The 6,264-nt window shown below is 33.1% G+C and overlaps 1 long non-coding RNA gene across 2 annotated transcripts; it reads right to left on the bottom strand.

The window, feature by feature from the left end:
- Positions 1-903: 903 nt before the first annotated feature.
- LOC145108499 (uncharacterized) lies at positions 904-3,536 on the bottom strand. 2 transcript variants are annotated; one of them, XR_013708310.1, is made up of 3 exons: positions 3,182-3,506; positions 2,658-2,791; positions 904-1,168 (listed from the first exon to the last, which is right to left on the bottom strand). It is a non-coding gene; the product is annotated as an uncharacterized LOC145108499 (long non-coding RNA). The 2 variants fall into 2 exon arrangements; XR_013708309.1 differs by lacking the exon at positions 904-1,168 and having other exon boundaries at positions 2,462-2,791; positions 3,182-3,536.
- Between the last annotated feature and the right edge of the window lie 2,728 nt (positions 3,537-6,264).

Genomic DNA, 6,264 nt, shown 5'->3' with positions numbered 1-6,264 from the left:
GCCACCTCTCCTTCTTATTAAGAGCTTAATCCTTAAGCTCTTTTGCTCATATTCCAGATCTAGACCTTAAGTCACGTCCTTAACCATAAAGTTTCTAACTTAATGGTATAGCATGGCTAGAAGGTGCCCAACAACCAAAAACCTAACTACTTACCCATTAAGACTTTGTAACTCTTGCATGGAAGGAAACTAACAATCAAGATTACATTTGTATGCCTTTGAATGCTCCAGAACGTCTGAAGGGACAACTTATATGGATTAGAGTAATCCATACTCATAATACCAAGCTTATGGAACTAAAAGAACACCATTTCACGACTAAACAAGATCTAATCAACACTTAACCAAGTCCCGAGCTTTTTACCTCCAAATGATGCTAAATGATGATGAGATTTTGGATCTGAAGTGTCCCACTTCTCCAAGATGATCTTCTCTTCTTCCTTCCTCCTTCAAGGTAACCAAAATACACTCAAATGCTCACAAATGGGCTAGGGTTTGCAAAAAGGGTCGAAATGAGGTTGGAGGCTGATGGAAAGGACTTAAGGATGTTTAAATAGGGTCCAAACCCTAAAATTAGGGTTTAGGGTACTAGCATGTATGCCCAACGTACACTATGTACGCCCAACATACGTGAGCTCCTCCCAAAATATTACAAAAATGTCACTGTAGGCCATTTTGCAACACTTTTCACACACAAGGGCTAAAATGCAAATAATCATCATATTTAGGGTTAAAATTAGAAATACCTCATCATCAAGATGTTACATCAAATGTGGCAAAAAATCCTTAAAAAATATCTGATTTGGACCAACAATGGAAGTTGAAACATTTTTAGATTGAATCCAAAAAAATCATTTTGCAGTTATCTTTATATATAAATGTTTTTTATATGAAACCCCATAATTTTACAAATAATCAACTATACATTAAATTTATTGTTTATTTCACAGTAAAACTAGATCCTACTCAACTACCACTAAATTTTTCCAACAATTTGCATCTAGCAGTAGCAATATACGTCTTAGTCGGGTTGATCATAAAATTACATATTGCCTCTTATGAAGCCATTGGGTCTTTGATTCTATTACGGTTGATCAAAAATTACTTCATTCGACTCTTGTAAAAATTACTTCACACGACTCCCAGCTTTTCCACACAATCGTTTACCCTTGAAAATATAACAAATATCAATAAAAACCATAAACCAGAAGAGCTGAAAAAGTCAAGATTGTAAACCTTATTACTCTTTTTCAACAATTCAAATAGCCATGAGGGTCATTTAATTTTCAACATTTTGACAATCATGATATGGACACATAAATATATTAATAAGACATATGCATATGCATATGAATAAGAATAAGTATATGATATATACATATTCATATGCATATGCATATGAATAAGCATATCCATATGCATAAGAATATAAGAATAAGTATATGCATATGCATATTAATACCTAGATGTATATACATATGAATAAAATATGACATATGCATATGCATAAGAATAAGTATATATATATATATATATATATATATATATATATAAGTATATGCATATTCATAAGTATATGACATGCATATGCAAATGCATATAAATAAGCATATACATATACAACCATGATAGTGGTAATGACATTAAGAGTAATGTAGGAGAAGGGTTTGATATGTCAAAAGTAGTATCAACAACAGGGATGAAGAAGGTTAAAAATGGAACAACACTTGGATTTCATATTTTTTCTTAATTTTATCACTTGGATATTTGCCTCCAGAATTAGAGCAAAAGCAGTTGCTTTATCACTTGGAATGCATTGGGTAAGTTTATTTCATCTTTAATCTTTAAAAAAATGATTATTTTACTAACAAATGGTGATATTTTTAATGAGCAGATATCAAACTTTGAAAATCGGGTTGTATTTCTTGAGTGTGGTGACTAAATTTGGAATAAGCAATGTGTAACTGGGATTTGCATCAATCTGTGTTCTTGCAGTTATGTACATAGCTGGCAATGTTGTTGAAACAAAAGGGAGATCTTTGGAAGATATTGAACGTGAACTTAGCCTAGCTATATAACATATAACTCAATATATTGCACATTTTAGCTATTCATCTTCAAATTAATAATAAGCTAGTTTATGCAATCTGACCACATTGTAAATTTTCTGTTACTATGGACAGTTTTTGACAAATTTGACTTTTGGTATTTCATCGTTTATATATATATATATATATATATATATATATATATATATATATATATATATATATATATATATATATATATATATATATATCATAAGGTGTTTCCTGTTTTTCAATTCTTGATTTGTGATTCATCTTCAATAAAATATAATTTGGCACCAATGTTGGGATTTGGTTTAGTTTTTTTGTAACACATTGTAGAAAAAATAAAAGATAATAAAAAAGATATACAGGGCTTTTTTTAACTTAATACATAGTTAAAACGATTATTTATTCATATTGTAGAAAATACAATGATACTAAGAGTCTTGAGTGAGAGGTAAGACTAACAAACCAACCAAAGCTAAATGAGCCATAAATGTCGAACTATGAGTGACTACAATAGTAAATCAATATATTCCAAGATAATAACATCATTGAAAGTATGTCAAAATAAAACTTTCTACAAACCTAAACATATCTTTCTTGAAGATAATAAAGATAATGATGTTTATCACCAAAATTAAGAAGCTTTAAAGTTCAAGTTTGAAGTGAAATAGTACTGCATGGACTTGTTACAATTTGCAGTTAATGTATCTTCAACCCTGCCCAAAAATAAGAAGCAAACTTATTCACCCCAAAAGTGAAACACAAATCCAAAACCCTGATTTATTGCTAATACATCCTAGAAGATCTTTTTCACTTATTTAAAACAAATATGATAAGAATTTCTCTAACTTATGGTTTAGCCTTTAGGACACTGAAGAAACAATATGTGGATTCTCCACAATTCAAAACTCAAAGCAGTTAACTGTTATTTGAAGTTCGAAACTAATCCGATAGAAACCATAGACTCTAATTTAATACATGGACTCATACCTACCATATACAACTTCAATTTCTCGTCTGGTTTGACTAATTAACAAGGGGAGAATGGAAAAAAAAAGGGAAAAATCAATGTCCAGAGAGATTGCGTAACTTAGGTTGCTGATTACCTTTGTCTGAGAAGAGCCAGAGGATCATAGCACAGATTACCAACAGAAGAGGGATGAGATGGATGGCTACCTCAGCAGATCTAATTTGATTGTGTTTTTTGGTAGCTATATAAGATCGAGGATTGTATGTGGGTAATACCTCACCGGTCTCGTCGGTACCCGGTCTGTAGTTCTCCGTCAATGGCAATCGATGATGGGAAAAATCGCCGGAGACTCTTGTGGAGCTCGACGACCGGTGCATTCGATCGACAGAGAGAGAGAGAGAGAGAGAGAGATGGTATTCGGTGATTTGCAGGCTTTGATTTACGCGGTTTACTGTCATATGAAAAAATCTGTTATAAACCGTTTACGCGGTTTGACGATAAAAAAATTTATATTTAATAATACAATAGCTCAAAAAAAATATATATGATAATAATTCATGTATATGCGTAAGACTATTATTTTTATGTATAAATAATATCCGGTTACAAAAATTAAATAATGGAGTATTATTTAAATCGTAATTATCCACCATATACAAATAATAACAATATAAATACAAATAATTTGTCCTAAAAACAAATTAATAGAAATAACAAAATTGTAAAAAAGGGTTTAAGTGACTTTTTAAAAACTTATTTCTTATCGGCTATCGTTTTTTAGGAGGTGTGAGCATTGAGATGGACTTTTCTTCCAATTAGGTTCCATCCATGTTTCTTAGGGAAAATGACTTAGGGAAAATGACTTATATGGTAATATGTTTCAAAATTGTTCGAAAAATATCATTCAAGTTTGATGTGTCCAAAAAACATCATCCAAGTAAAACATTTGTACAAAAAACACCAACGAAGTACATTCTTTGTTCAAATTTGACCTTGTGGTAACCGGCAATTACCAGTAAAAAATAAGTAAAGGAAAAAAACAATAGGAAATGACTCAAATGGGTAACTATGTTTCAAAATCGTTCAAAAAACAACATCCAAGTTTGGTATGTTCAAAAAACGTCACCCAAGTAAACTTTTTGTATAAAAAACACCAACAGACTATATGTTTTGTTCAAATATTACCCATCGGTAACTGGCTCTTACAAGTTAAATGATGACTTCGCTTAACTATTATGACATGACATAATAATTATTGACAAAAAAATAAATGATATATTCATCCTTTAAAAATCGATTTAGGGTTTCTTCATGAACGAATGACTTCTTCTACTCCTATGATTGCTCTTCTTCTTCTAAAGTGATAATCTCGAACTCAAGTCAAAAACCCTAATTCTTGACTTAAGGCAAAAAGGGCTCTTTTACCCCTGCCTCAATGGGCCTCCCTCCCCCTAAGGCCCAAATCCATAAAAAGCCCAAAAAGGCATCCAAGACCAACTACAATGCCTCTAAGGCCCAATATGGCCTAAGAACCCCCAACATGGCCTTAAGCCCAAAAAATGACCTGCTACAATCAGGTGGGCCCGAGGTCAAACTTAAACAAGTCCATGCATACGCCCAACATATGTTGAAGCCTCTGCGATCCGTATGTCGAGCCAGTACGCCCGGCGTACTCCTAGCGTACGCCTAGCATACTTAGCTAGGGTCAAGAACCGCCAATCTTCCGAAGGCCATAACTTCTTCATTTTAAGTTCGATTTCGTCATTCTTTATATCCACGGGAAGGAAACGAGAAGCTCTATACTTTTATCAACTCTCCCTTGCCTTAAAACTTTTCTAACATAAACCCAAACTTCATAAAGGATCGAACTGATACTTACTGATATACCCTTGGGCTCCAACACATACCGAACACTCGGTCCCACAACCTACATTATCCATCACCGAATGGGCGTTACAGACACCACGACTTGTTATGAACGAATATAAATGTGAATACATCGTACACAAGTATCGAAACCATACCCCAGGAAACATGCAAAAGAAATGGTCTGAAACAATAAAATAACAAGGAAAGCACAAGAGACGTGCTTGTCTGTAGACCGGATAATAAATGAAGGACCGGTCAAGACTATAAACTTTTCTAACAACGAGCAACCTATAAATACCTCAAATACATGATATCCGAGGTAGAGTAAGGTAAGGCAAAAAGGAGATAACATACATAGCATTAAGGTAACACTAAGAATCACAATCTAATTTAGGCATCAGAGAGCTATGTCGAGGTCCAACCCTCGGTATGACTGTCTGACCCAGCACTTGTTTATCTTATGCAGAGCAATTCCCGGATGCTTATTGGATTGAGACCTTTAGGTGAGAGAGCTAAACATGTGCTTGGAGTTCGTCGTAACAACATCTTCCTTTAACCTACAAGAGCTAGTTACCAAAGGGTAACCTTTGAAAAAAATGTATAGTTTGTTGGTGTTTTTTGTACAAAGACCTTCCTTGGATGGTGTTTTTTTGAATAGACCAAACTTCTATGGTGTTTTTTGAACGATTTTGAAACATAGTTACCCCTTTGACTCATTTCCTATTGTTTTTTTTCCTTTACTTATTTTTTACCGGTAATTGCCGGTTACCACAAGGTCAAATTTGAACAAAGAATGTACTTCGTTGATGTTTTTTGTACAAATGGTTTACTTGGATGGTGTTTTTTGGACACACCAAACTTGAATGATATTTTTTAAACGATTTTGAAACATAGTTACCCATATAAGTCATTTTCCCTGTTTCTTAATGAGTCATGTATTTTGGGCAATTATCTTAATAAATTAATTTTAAATGTTATATTTTGTCACACCCCCAAACCAAGGATGGCGGAAACGTCCGGGGGTGGATGACTTCATGTATAGTATCATAACAACAATTGTAATAGTAATTGAAGCAAACACAACCAACATATATATAATTGAAAAAGTGACATCATTGTATGAATTACATGTTTACGAATCAATTACAATATGTTGACAAAATATGAAATAGTAGACGCCTTAGCGCCCCATCCTCAAAAGCACTTGGTTACCTGTTTAATGATTTCCTGAGAATACAAGTTGTTTGAAAAAGTGTCAACACAAAGGTTGGTGAGTTCATAAGCTTTTGTTTGGTATTATTAAAAGCCTTTCGTTTGTAAAAGTAGTATTTGTGTTAGAAAATCCAATAT

This window comes from Lactuca virosa, chromosome 4 (assembly GCF_052849685.1).
Source record: "Lactuca virosa cultivar CGN04683 chromosome 4, Lactuca_virosa_CGN04683_v6, whole genome shotgun sequence".
NCBI classification, from domain to species: domain Eukaryota; kingdom Viridiplantae; phylum Streptophyta; class Magnoliopsida; order Asterales; family Asteraceae; genus Lactuca; species Lactuca virosa.
Note: the sequence above shows the minus strand (reverse complement) of the source record. Positions and strands in the feature narration are given on the sequence as shown.